General features: G+C 47.0%; 1 protein-coding gene across 4 annotated transcripts in view; it reads right to left on the bottom strand.

Moving 5' to 3' along the window:
* The window catches only part of Jade1 (jade family PHD finger 1), a 61,107-nt gene extending 53,233 nt beyond the window's left edge, over positions 1 to 7,874 (bottom strand). Inside the window, exon 1 of one of the 4 annotated variants that reach the window (XM_050138397.1) lies at positions 7,733 to 7,874. The gene's annotated coding sequence lies outside the window, so the exon portion shown is untranslated. Of the gene's footprint in view, positions 1 to 214; positions 528 to 564; positions 727 to 7,732 lie in introns of those variants that run through there. The other 3 variants (XM_050138403.1, XM_050138398.1, XM_050138399.1) reach the window with 3 other exon arrangements.
* Between the last annotated feature and the right edge of the window lie 5,675 nt (positions 7,875 to 13,549).

The following is a 13,549-nucleotide window of genomic DNA, read 5'->3' as shown; positions in this document are numbered from 1 at the left end:
TACCAAGTTGCTACTACGCTTTCCACTTTCATACAGCCTAAAGGCACTTTGGCTTTTTTTTTCAAATGTATAAACTAAACTGGGTTTCTGCTGCTGAAAACGTTTGATGAATCACCTGAAAAACCTCATGTTCTTCGCACATGTAAAAGGAAACGCTCTAAGCTGTCGCCCTCCTCCGACTAAAAATAACAATTAATAATAAAATAGAACTTACTGATCCGACACCGATCAATTCTCGGGCTCCGCGGCCATCCTGGCCTCGTCGCCGGCCCCCGCCCGGCGATGCCCAAGTTGCTGGTGGGATAGTGCCGCGGCGCGGGCGGCCGCCTCCTCCCTCCGCGCTACAGATCCACAGCCCAATCTTTTGGCGCCATATTAATGACGTACTATATTATTTCCACTAGGCAGCGACCTTCGGCATTACATTACTCCCGAGAACTCCCGAGCAAAGCAACAAAACCATCAAATATGGCTGAGCCTCTCGGCTCGTCCTGCAGCCGCCGCGGCCTCGGCCTGAGACGCGCACCCCGGCCCGCGCGCCCCCGCGCCTCCGCCCCCGCGTACCTGCTGCGCACGGGCTGGGCCTCCGCGGGCTGCGCGCCGTGCCGCATGGGTCCGGGCCACCGAGGCCGCGCGGGGAGCCGGGCGGGCCCCTGCTGTCGCCCGCGCGCTCGGCCGGCCCGGCGCGCCCTGGCCCTCCCGGTCGGGCGTGCGGCTGGCGGCGGAGGAAGCGCGGGGACGCAGACTCATTTCTGGGTCACTGCTGCCACAGGGGGGAGCACTTTAATCCCCAGCCAAAAGGAGAGGGTGGGGACGGTGGGGCGGGGAGCCGCTGGCGGGGGCTCGCTCCCGTTAACTCTTGGGGTCCTGACTGCAGCCAGCGGGGCTCGCCCCCTGCACCCACCTCGGGAGCCCCCCGGCCCTCCAGGTAGCTCCTGGCAAGGAAAGGGTTTTTAAATCACCCCCTCCAAACTGCTGTCCCAGTTCCAACTCCGAGCGACATGCAGAAATGCATTTTTTGCAAATTAGTTTTAAATCAGGTCGATTACAAGCGTGGCTATTAAAGCATATAGTTTGGGTGAAATGTTTTATTTTTAGGCTGAATAACAAAATAGTTGTTTTTGTAGTAACAGGTTTGAAGGAGTTCAGAGTTCGAATGACAGTTTTAGGCACAGGCAGTACATTTCTGGAAGGGGGAACGCCAGCTTTACCTAAATCTGTGTTGAACTCATTGCAAATTAGCGTAAATACAATAAAAGCAAGCCATCTTCTGTCAACTGTCACTACGTTTATGTTACAGAACATTCTAGTCAGAGCAGGACATTGACTCCTTCCAAACAGGGCTGGGGCTAATGCTAAAACTGGAACTTTCGACCAGTATAAAAGCAGTCGCCTGAGATTCATGTTGCTATATATGTGTAAAAATGAGTGGCTGTTCCTTTTTCACATGCTACAAACTAACTTTTATATGGAGGATAGTTATTTTCATGGAAAACCTAAGAAAATACACGTACATCACATTCAACATCCAAAGGGGGGGAAATACACACTAAAACTCCCATTTAGTAACTAGGAACAAAGACTATTGATTACAAAATCGGATATTGAGCCCAAAAGACACATTTATGCACTGGGATCATAATTCTGAATAGAACAGGTTTGATTCGCACAGTCAGACATGGAGAAGATCATCATAACCTGATAAAAGGGGAAATAAGTCTGCCTTTCCATTATTTTCAAGAAACAAAGGCAGAAATCCTGAACGTCTGTGTGCTCCTTTCTTCCTCTCCCATTTCCTGTGCCCCTTCAGTCCCACAGAACAGGTGAGGCACTGTGAACTAAAGATGGCTGGAACCCTCACTGGTTCTGAGCGGCCTACAGTTACTGTGGAGGCCTTGCTTCAGGACACACACACCAAAGATGCTGGATCTGGTTCTACTCCACAGGCTGCTCGTTTGGGGCGGCCAGGGAGCGGGGTTTGGAGCCTGAGGAATGAGATAAGCTGGGCCTGGTAGTGGATACCTGTCGTCACAGCTACTTTGGGAGGAGGAGGCAAGCGATCAAGTTCAAGACCAGACCAGTCTGGCCTATAGGGTTCAAGGCCAAGGCAACTCAGTGAGGCCCGGTCTCAAAATGAAAAGAAAAAAGCAGACTTGGAAAATAGCTCATTGAGAAAGAACTGAGAAAGGGACCCCCCCAAAAAAAAAACCCAATGGGAGTACAAGAGTATAGGCTTTCAGAGTGTCTACTCCCCACTACCATCCCTCCATCCCTATCTCAGCATCTCTTCATGACAAAATGATTGCAACCATTCTCACTTCCAGCCAGTCTTTACTCATCCTATCACAAATAAATAAATACTTTTGCCAGGCAGTGGTGGTACACACCTTTAATCCCAGCACTTAGGAGGCAGAGGCAAGTTCGAGACTAACCTGGTCTACAAAAGCGAGTGCCAGGACAGCTAGGACTGTTACACAGAGACAGCCTGTCTGGAAAAATCAAATAAATAAACACTTTTAAAGCCCTCTGTTTGGGGACCTGAAGGGCTCAACATGAAGAGCGTTTGCTCTTGCAGAAACCTGGGATGTTCCCATCAGCCACCTCAATTTACAACCATCTGTAACTCTAGTTGCAAGGAATCCAACATTCTCTTCTGACCTCCATGGCTATTAGGCACATACATACAGGTAAAAACTCATACCATACGCATAAAATATATGAATCTAAGAATATTTTTAAAATAAAATATAACCACTGTTTTCCTTGTTTGTTTTTTCCTGACAGATCTTGTGCCTAAAACAACAGACAATAAAATCAAAATATATTAAACTAGTAGAGGGACCAAAAAATGGAAAATGACACACGAACTCCCCACAACACAGAGGCTGTGGTCAGAACAATTATAACAGATTCAGAATGCTGGTCAGGGGGGCTGGAGATTGTAGTTCAGTTGGCAGTGTGAACATAGATTACAGACAGATGATAGATAGATAGATAGATAGATAGATAGATAGATAGATAGATAGATGATAGATAGATAGATAGATAGATAGATAGATAGATAGATAGATAGATATAGATAGATAGATAATGCTGGTACACATCTTCAGTCCCAGAAATAGAAGCAGGAGGATGAGGAGTTCAAGACTAGCCTGGGATACTCACCTGAGACAGTACCTTCTGCCATAAATAGCCCTGGCCCCGCAGCAGGAGGTCCCCCATAAACTACTACAGGACTCAGACTTAATTAACTCTTTGTTTACACCCCTTTAGATAGCAGTAATGATATCTAAAGGTCTCTTCATTAACATTTGATGATTTGATGGGGGGGGCAGGGATGAGGGATACAGGGTCTCACTGGGTAGCTCTGGCTGACCTGGAACTCACTGAGATCCTCCTGCTTCTGCCTCCCCAGAGCTGGAATGGAGCTATGCGCCACCACACCTACCTAATTTGATTAGCAAGCTTACAAAAGAAGGAAGAAATGGAGGACAGCTTGAAACCACAAGGAACAGGTAAAAAAAACGTTTTGTCATTCATGACCAGAGTCGGCATTTCATAAAATAACAGACATCTTTTGCCATCATCCTCCAAAGGAACCAACTGCTTTCTAATCTGGGAACGGCAGTGACAAGGTTCGCTCTAAGCAGCACAGACAGCGGCGGCCAGGGGTAAGGAAGCGTGTAACTGCAAAACTGACAATTAGGAGGATGAAACTCACATTCCTTCCTGCCACTCTCCCCTTGCCAAATCATCCCGATTACCGCCTCCTAGTCTCTGGAACATTCTGTTAATTCCCTCAGTATTACATCAGATGGAAGGGTGTTCAAGAAAATTGCTCCAAAGTGTGGTAGAAATCCCAAGATGCTGCTCTCGCCCTATGCCTCTAGCATCCCTCGGCATACACGGCTCAGCCACATTCTTCCTTATTCATGATTTTTTTTCTTTTGGTTTTTCGAGACAGCGTTTATCTCTGGCTGTCCTGGAATTCACTCTGTAGACCAGGCTGGCCTCAAAATCCACCTGCATCTGCCTCCCTGAGTGCTGGGACTTAAAGGCATGCACCACCATGCCCAAATATTAATGGATTTTTTTTAACAAAATAAAAACTTGGATATTTGTATTCATATATTCATATTCCCGATGAAGACAACTGTATATAATTAATCTTCTAAATAATCACTGGGTCATTTCATTTATACACTTCTCCTCAGGTCAAGAATTGAAAGGCCTTGGCAAGAAATGAACTGTTCATATTTCAGGGTGATGTGGCTTGGTGGCAGAGCTTGGGCCTGGCGCTCGTGAGGCCCTGGGTTCAACTCCTACTACTACCAAGAAAAAGGCGCTGTTTGTATTTGAGATGAGTCCTGTGCATCCTCGTCCTTCAGGGAAGTGAATGGGGAAGTCTTACAGGCAAACACCCTCTTGTCCATTGGTGCGTATGATAATGCACAGATTTTTAAAAAAAAAAAAAAAAAAAAAACAAGGTCAGTCTTAGAATGGGTTGCAGTCTAAAGATCATATTTTTTAACTTTAAATTTGATTTGTATCTTAAACAAATGTGTTAAAAGGGATTTTTAAGGATAATCTTGACCACTACAAGACTGGCAAGGGTCACTTTGTTAACCTATTTGGATTATATTAGGTGGAGGAGGGCTCTATTTTCATAGCAGGGTGAATGTATAAAATTCTTAACAAGTCTTCTGTTCCTGTCTAAAATCTAAGAGAGGAAGCCAGAGATGGAAGGTGAGAGATTGTTCTAGAGTTCCCTGGCTGGCCTACATTCCTGAACAGCCTATGGTCCCTTCACACAGGTCGTGATGGTTTTCAACCCACGGACTGACTGATAAGCTCATTACACACCTGACACTTTTGTTGGTATTGGTACCAACCACGGTTTCCCCCCTCAACATTTTTCTTTTTCTCTGTTCTCGTTTGCCAGTTGTGTTGTTGTTTTGGTTGCTTTAATTCTGCTGTCTTTCATGGTTTTAATACAATATGTCAAGATGTGAAAAGCTTAAATCCAGCCAGGTAGAAATGTCCAAGGCTGAGGAGGGCCAAAATAAAAGTCATCTATGGTCTATAAATGTCATAGAGTTTTGAAACTTCCGAAATATGGAGTAAAATTCAATCACAGATATAACTACTGTAAACACTGCCAGTTTCCTGAAATTGGAGTCATGCCAAACATCCCTTTCACCATCACCTTTGCGCAGCGTTCGACCATGTGCTTGGTGACTGCTAACTGCAGGTCTGTGACCACCTCTGTCCGAACCTTTCTCTGCTGGACACCTCACGCTCCCTGGACATCAGCCTGTGGAAATGTCTGGTATTCTCATCATCAAGCTCTACCAGTAAGTGTTCCAAAGCCTCTGGGTTCTTTGTATCCGAGGAAGGACTCCGGCCCCAGCCATATTTATCTTCGCACTAGAAAAGGTGACCTCTAGCCAACCCTAGGATCAGTAGCACTGAGGACTTGTTCGAGACCCATTCCTGTTGGACCCGCTCAGACCTGAGGATTTAGAAAGTAAAACCCAGCCACCTACATGGACAGAAGCCTTGTGGTAATACTAACCCGGTGGCATTTCAGAAATCTTCTCTCTTTTTTCTTTTTTCTTTTTCTGGTTTTTTTGAGACAGGGTTTCTCTGTAGCTTTGGAGCCTGTTCTGGAACTAGCTCTTGTAGACCAGGCTGGTCTTGAATTTACAAAGATCCACCTGCCTCTGCCTCCCAAGTGCTGGATCCCAGCTCAGAAATCGTCTCTTGAAGCCGGGAATGGTGATGTGCCCCAGTTACTCTTGCCCTTGTAAGGCCGAGGCAGGGGGATTGTGAGTTGGGAGCCAGACTGGATGACACAGAGAGAACCACTTGTGTGGTTCCTGCCCCTCCCCTCACATTCTAACCAAGTATTTTCAAATTCCTCAGGGGAAGATGGAGGTCTAGAATTCATCCCCAAACTGCAGCCTAACTGGGGGTAGAACCCAGGGCCTTGCCTATGTAAGAGAAGCACTGTGCCTTTGGGCTACATCTTCAGCCCGATTTATACTTTGGATTTTAAAATGGGCTCTCATGAAGCTGCCCACGCTGGTCTAGGGGTCACTCTGTGCTTCAGGCCTTGGCTTTACAATCCTACCTCAGCCTCCACAGAGGCTGGGATTACTACACACACAACACCCAGAGGAACACCTGGGACTAGAGGACGCAGAATGAAGGGCTGACAGAGCAGTCTGAAGTCAGAATGGAGTCGTCAGGAGGCCCCTACTGGTAAGGGTCTGTGTAGTGGTAGATTATGGTTGGGAGACCACAGGCAAACCAGCCTGGAAAAAAGGCATTGCCAAGAGTTCTAACACTACCAGTTCCTAAGCCGCTTAGGAGGGGGCTCTGACAAGGAGGGGGTCCTGGGTCACAGCAGGGGTGCTCACCAGGGAGGAGCAGGGAGCAAAGGACAGGTGGGAGCAGCTGAATCCAGCTAGAGCAGGGCCTAGGCAGAGGCTTCCCAGGTAAGGGGCCCCTCCTCCTACAGACTACTCCCATGGGGCCTCCTGGAGTCCTTTTGAGTCGCCCCCTCCCCCCCCATCTCTTTTGCCTTCACCGGAAGGCTCCATTTTCTCCTTTTCTTCCACAAAACACCTTAATCGTCTGAGCCCACTTCATTAGCAACTGAAAAACAACACAGGCTCCCTCTTTTCCGAGGAAGAGCTAGCTGGGAACAGCGATCTCCCACTAGCTTGCTTGAAAGTTAATGGTATAACAGACTTTTCAGGGATAGTGTGTGGGAGGATGGGGGGAGGGAGGGGGGGAGGGAGGAAGGGAGGGCGAGGAGAGAGAGCATTTTCCTGAAGCATCTAGGTTGGGCATCAGCATTGAAAAGAAGTTGGTGAAGACTGAAGACTCCCAGGCCTTCAGGAGCCAAATAAATTCCTTCCTGAGCTTGACAGATTGCGTTGAGCTCTAAGCTAAGGGCCTATGGTAGCAAACTTCAGTGGCACACAAGACCGGTAAACCAGGCCCTTGCAAGCTTCCGTTCTTCTGCAGGAGGGTCAAGTCTGAGGCTCCCACGTGACAACAACCTAGCCGACGTTCAAGATACCCAGAAAACAGATAGGATGAGAGTGGTCCCGGAGGGGACAACGGGTGCAGAGTCACAGCGCGGAGATTAGCAGGCTGTGGGAGTGGGTGGATGAGACAGGCCGTTAGAAAGAAAAAGAGCAAGAGCACGGGGCGTAGGCTGGACACGGCAAAGTAAACAAGTTGCAAAGCTCCGCGGTGGTCCTGAGGACTCTTCTGGAATAATTCAAAGATACTAGGGTTCCTTATGGCTGACTCTGGACTGGAAGCAGCTCTGGAGAGAATCGTGGGGCCGGAGCTGTAGCTCAGGTGGGACCCTGATTGCCTACCATGCGCGAAACCCTCCATCCACCGCACGGCACCGGTTAGGACTCAAGGGCCCAAGGCAGGAGCATCACAAGTTCCATTTCATCTCCTCTGCAATGCCTGCTCCACCACCTGGAGCTCAGAAACCTCGTCCCAAAGGCTTGGTGGGAGCAAAGGGGAGAGAAGAGAAAGGGAAAAGAATTCCAGACCAGTGGTGACTGATAGAGATGGACGATCACTGTGGTTCCAGGATATCGTCATTATCTCCTACCTCAACAATCCCGGAAGCCACTCTCATTTCCCTCGCCAATTTACCCTTCTCCCCAGGACATAGCTCGAACGAAGTTGGGCCACCTACCTCAGGACTTTGAGCAGAGCCTCTGGCTTCCTCGGCGGTAGTGAGCCCCTGGACAGGACAGTCTTCTGCCTTTAGTACCCGAAGTGCAGGTGATCTTCCCCGCAGGCTCCTTCCTCTGGCCTTTCCAGTCACGGTGGGAGGAGTTGACCTTTCCACACACCACAGCACCCACCCGCCCACCCCCGTGCTACGAAGCCCCTCCCAGCGGGCCTCCTTGGCCTCCAACTCTACCTGGTGTTTCTCTGGCTACGGACTCTTGTGGATACTTTTGAATCACAAGATGGAGCAGAACAGCCCCTCCTGCTCCTTATACCCACACTTTCCGAAAGAACAGTGGGTCAGCCACAGAGAGAAAGATATAAAAAGGGACAGACAAACAGACATTCTAGGTAAATCCCAGGACAGTCTCTTCGGCTTAGGTTGTTGGACCTCACCAAATTTGTTCATTCATGCCGTTTCCCCCCTTTTTTTTTTTAAATTTAATTTTGCTGTCTGTAATATGTAGACAGTCCTCACAAATTAATTTTTTTATTGTTTATTTATCCATTTGCAGAGAGAGGGTGGGCACGTGCCAGAGCAGGCATGCAGAAGCCGGAGGACAACGTGCTGATGTTGGTTCTCTCCTTCACCACACTGGTCCTGCCTTTATCTGCCCAGCCACCTCACTGGTTTGTTCCTGTTTCTTGAAATGTTGTCACCTGGTTTCCATAGCACCTACATTCCTGTTTCCCCGCTGACCTCTCCACTGATTCCCTGGCCAAGCCTCACACAGGAGAAGAAGCATTTTGAAAAATCGCAAAGAAGGGGCCATTTTAGTTGAGATATATTATAAGAAAAAGAGAAATGTTTGGCTGGTGATGGTTATAATGGATACAAGAGAGATAAGGAAAGAAAACATCTGGTTAAAGATTATTGGGCTAGTCAATCAGCCCGGCAGGTAACGCTAACTTCCCAGAAGGAGTTCTCGTCTTATTAAAGTCTGTCAGAGAAGGGCTCCAGCACACTTTATCAACAATGCTAATTGCTTCCCAGAAGGAGTTGTAAATTACATCACACAAAAAACTCTCTGTCCCAGACCAAGTTTGAGCCCATTCTTTCTCTTAAATGTTAGTTTCCTTTAGGAGACTATCCTAAGCCGTTTCCCTTCTTGGTGAGATCTCCCAGGATCCTCCAAACACCAGTTTCATACTTGACCTTCAATTCATACTTTTCTTTTAACCTTTTAAGTTTAAAAAAAAAAAAGTTTTTTGTTTTGGGAGTTTTGCTTTTTGGTTTTGTTTTGTTTTGTTTAATGTTCTCACTCTCTCTGGCTGTCCTGGAACTCATTATGTAGACCAGGCTGGGTTCAACTCACAGAGATCTGCCTGCCCCTGCGTGCCCAGATTATAGGGCAGGACACTGGACACTGGGCTAACTTCTTATCTTCATCGACTTTTTTTTCTGATTTTTTTTTCTTTTTTGGAGACAGGATTTCTCCGTGTAGCTTTGGAGCCTGTCCTGAAACTCGATCTGTAGACCAGGCTGGCCTTGAACTCACAGAGATCTACCTACCTCTGCCTCCTGAGTGCTGGGATTAAAGGCCTGCTCCACCACCACCAGGCCTTCTGCAGCCTCTTCACACTTCTCAGCCTACCCTAAACAGAATTAATCTTACTCCTGCTCCTTACCTCTTCTCTGTCTCAGTTGGCAAGCCACCCTTCCAAGTTTTGAGGCCGGATAAAAGGACAAGGGGACATGGGGCACTGGGGAGGGAAAGAACTCTTTATCTTGGTATCTAGCTGAAGACTCCTGTTAGAGCAGAAAATCTCCTGGTCCAGGGAACAGAATGTCTGGCCCTTTAGAGACGTGACCTTGCGGTTGGGCTGGTTCGGTTAGTTCCTAGGACCACCTCTACAAGGTAGCTCACCGGAAGCCTTGCTAGAAAGATAAGTTGAATAATTGACCCTTTAATAAGCTACTGCACTTTCCTTCCCAGAATCTCCTACCTTAGTGCAGAAGCTTATGGACCACAGCCACATGTCCGGCCACTTCTCTGAATTATCCGGAAAAGTGTTAACTTTACTTCTTTCTGTCTCTTAGCATGTTTTCTCCAGCACTCTGGGCTCCCTGCACCCCCAACATTTGGACTTCCTGACTTTCTCTAAAATGTGCCTTCCCGTCAAGGGGCCAAGGGGCCCATGAGCCCAGAGTCTGGCCTCCATGCCTGCTTCAATGGCAGAACGTTTTCCTTTCTGTCCTCCGTCCTTCTCCAGGCAGCTGCCAAGGTTATCAGCTGGCCTGTCCTCGGGTTTCTCTTTTAAACTCTAACAAAACTGTCCCTGCGCTTCCATTTGAGTCCGTTCTTAAATTCTTTTATCGCGAGACTAAGAACCACAGAAGACCTGGTTTTCCCTGCACCGCTGTCCACAGCTGAGAACGGAGAGCTCTGACACCATCGGCGGCTTTGACGCTTAAGGCCTCTCTCCCTTCCGCAGGACTTTTCACCAGAAGCTTCACTTCCAGTAGAAACTGCAGGTCCTTGTCCCTCTTGTGCAACCCTGACGGCTTCTGGTTTTATCTTATCTTGCTGTAATCCTACCCCAGGCTCCACTAGAACCGCGCTATAATCTCAGTTATCGATAAAGGGCGCAGGGACAAAAGAAGAGAGGGGGCCCGAGAAACCTGCTGAACAGTGAAATTCCCAAATCACCGCTGGACACTTGACCAGGGCTCCTCACTCAGCTCTTGGGGGTTCCTTACTCTCCAGTTTTAATAAATTCCAACTCTGCTGTATGTTGTTTTGTCTTCCAATTCTATCAATGAATGGTTTGACTGAGGATCAAATTTTGCTTAAGTGGAGTTCTCAAAAGGAACTCAGTCCTGGCCAGCCCTGGTGGCACACACCTTTAATCTCAGCATCTCAGCATATAGGATAGGAGGCAGAGGTAAGTAAGTCTCTAACTATGAGGCCAGGCGGATCTACATCAACTTCCAGGTTGGCCAGGGCTGCATAGTGAGACCCTGCCAAAAAATAAATGAGTGGATGAATGGATGGATGAATGAATAAATAAATGAATAAAAAATAAATAAATAAATAAAATAAATAAATGAAATAAACAAATAAAACAAAACCCATCCCTTGAGCTGGAGAGATGACTCAGTGGTAAAAAAAACATTTGCAGAGCACTTGGGTGGTCCACAAGCATCCATGTGTAATTCCAGTTTTAAGGATCCAATGTGCTCTTCCACCCCTCATGGGCACTATGCATACGGTGCACATGCATACATGAAGACAAACACACACATAAAAAATACATCTTATATATATTTAAAAAAAGAAAGAAACCTCTACCCCTGCCACTGATAAACATGCGGGCCATCACGTCAACACTGATGTTTGTTTTTCCAATGCCTCTTCCTCTGTACCATCGTCCAACCTATCATTAAGTCACAGTCAATACAGCGCTCCTCCCTGTCTTCATCTCAGTGGCCTTAGCTGCCTGGCTACCGTGATTCATTCTCCTATTCAGAAGTCAGTATGATCTTTCTAGAACAAAATTCAGGCAGTTTAATCATTATCATAAATGCTCATTACATTGAAAACAATTGGCATTTATTGGCCTGATTACTTTTGTGATTTTTGGTATTATTGTTTGTTGGGTATTTTTGTTGTTGTTGTTGTTGTTGTTGTTGAGACAGGATCTTCCTACATAGCCCAGGTTGGTCTCCAACTTGCAGTGACAACACCTCAGGTGCTTACTGTCACCACACCTGCTTTCCTTGTCAAAGCCACCTTAAGTACAAAAAGTCCAAAGTCCCCAACAAAGTCTTCAGGCCTGCCTTTCTTTCTTTCTTTCTTTCTTTCTTTCTTTCTTTCTTTCTTTCTTTCTTTCTTTCTTGTTTGTCTATTGGGTTTTTTGTTTGTTCACTTGTTTTGTTTTTGTTTTTGTTTTTTTTGAGACAGGGTGTAACAGTCCTAGCTATTCTGGAACTAACTCTTGTAGACCAGGCTGGCCTCGAACTCACAGAGATCCGCCTGCCTCTACCTCCCAAGTGCTGGGATTAAAGATGTGTACCATCGCCTGGCCCGGCGAGGGCTTTGCTTTTCAATTCTTGCTTCACCTGGCTCCCCCCTTTCACTTTTCTTTCGTCCCATTCTTTTAGAGCCTTTGCCAGTTCTCGAACCTGAGATAGGGCTTTCTTCCCTATTTACAGACTCTCTCCGCCAGTATAATTTACCCCAGCCACGACAGAACACCTGGTCCTTCTCCCCCACCATGCCCTTCTCTAGGCCTCCTTGGTACTCAGCTGTATTTCTGTGTTTGCATTTTCCTCCACGCAGGTGATGTTTATCCAGGCCCCACTAGATTGTTTATTCAAGGACTTTGTCGCCTGTGTCCCTGGGCCTGTTGGTAGGCACTTAACTCTTTGAAGTGAAAGGGATGAATAGCAACTGTATTTGTCTAATTGGCCTCTGAAATACCTTCAATGGGGCTCTCAACAGAAGCCCACGCCCATCAATGGGGCTCTCAACAGAAGCCCACGCCCACACTCTTGGGTGTGTCTATCTTTCCTTCTGAACAACTCTTTCTCTTAACCTTCAATGCTTAGACAGAGAGATAGATGACAGACAGACAGACAGACAGATAGATAGATGGGATATATAAAGATATTTATATATCTTTAAATATATATTTAAAGGATTCATCCCTTCATTCATTGTGCCTGTGTGAATTTATGTGCAACACACATGAGCACAGTGTCTAAGGAAGCCAAAGGAGAACATGGGTCTCTGGAAATGGAAGTGGATAGGCAGTTGTGAGCTACCACATAGGTTCTGAGAACTAAACCTAGGTCTTCTTGTAAGAGCAGTAAGCATTTTTAACTGCTGAGCTATCTGTTCAACCCCATAAAGCTTATACCAAAATACCTTCATGAAAGGTATGTGGTGACACATACCTTTGATCCCAGCACCCCAGAGACAGAGAGGCAGGCAGATCTCCAAGTCTGAGGCCAGCATGGTCTACAGAGCTAATTCCAGGACAGCCAGGTCTATCTACACAGAGAAATCCTATCTCAAAAAGAGAAAAACAACAACAACAACAACGAAAAGATCTGAAGAGTGTCTATACAACACACACAACAGAGTGTTCCTCAATCGTGAAGAACAAACGCATGTTGTTTGTGGGGAAAAGGATAGAACTGGTGACGCTATAGACCTGCTGACGCCATGTTGTCTGGGACCGTGATGCAGGAGACACAGATAAGAACTGCCACCAGCAGCCTGAGGGGTTCCTCCACTGGAATAAAGGTGGATTCTTGTCTTTGCTGGAGCAAAGAATTTCCGGGCGAGTCGTCATGAAGCAGCAGATCTCAGCACAGAGGTTAATAGGAAGGTACTTGGGAGGGGATGGGTGAGCAATCTCCAAGGAGAGCCACACTTGTGCCGTCAAGATGTGAGCATCCCAAAGGAGGGTCACACTTGTCTCAAGATGACCTTCTGTAGGGTTTTGACAGCCTTTGACGACTGTGATTATTATTCAGCGTGTTACTAAGGGGTGGTACCTCCTCGGTCTCTGTGGATCTCTGGGTTTATCTCTGGCTCCTAGGGCACCTGGGGCGGAATTACAATCTGGGGAAGATGAAACCAGGGGCCATCAGAGTTACACAAGCAAGCTAGGCCACGCCCTTTGACTGTGAGGGGGTTTCTGTTGAGATGCCTAGAAAATTGCAGGTTCTCAGGGAGAGAGGCCTGGAACAAACACTATTTGTGTTAGAATCCTTACTCTCAGCTGGCTAAAGGCTTCAACTAGTTTTGGGGGTGCAAAACTCCATTCC

The sequence above is a fragment of the Alexandromys fortis genome, unplaced genomic scaffold (genome assembly GCF_014885135.2).
Source record: "Alexandromys fortis isolate MF-2015 unplaced genomic scaffold, M_Fortis_MF-2015_v1.1 scaffold_15, whole genome shotgun sequence".
NCBI classification, from domain to species: Eukaryota; Metazoa; Chordata; class Mammalia; order Rodentia; family Cricetidae; genus Alexandromys; species Alexandromys fortis.
Note: the sequence above shows the minus strand (reverse complement) of the source record. Positions and strands in the feature narration are given on the sequence as shown.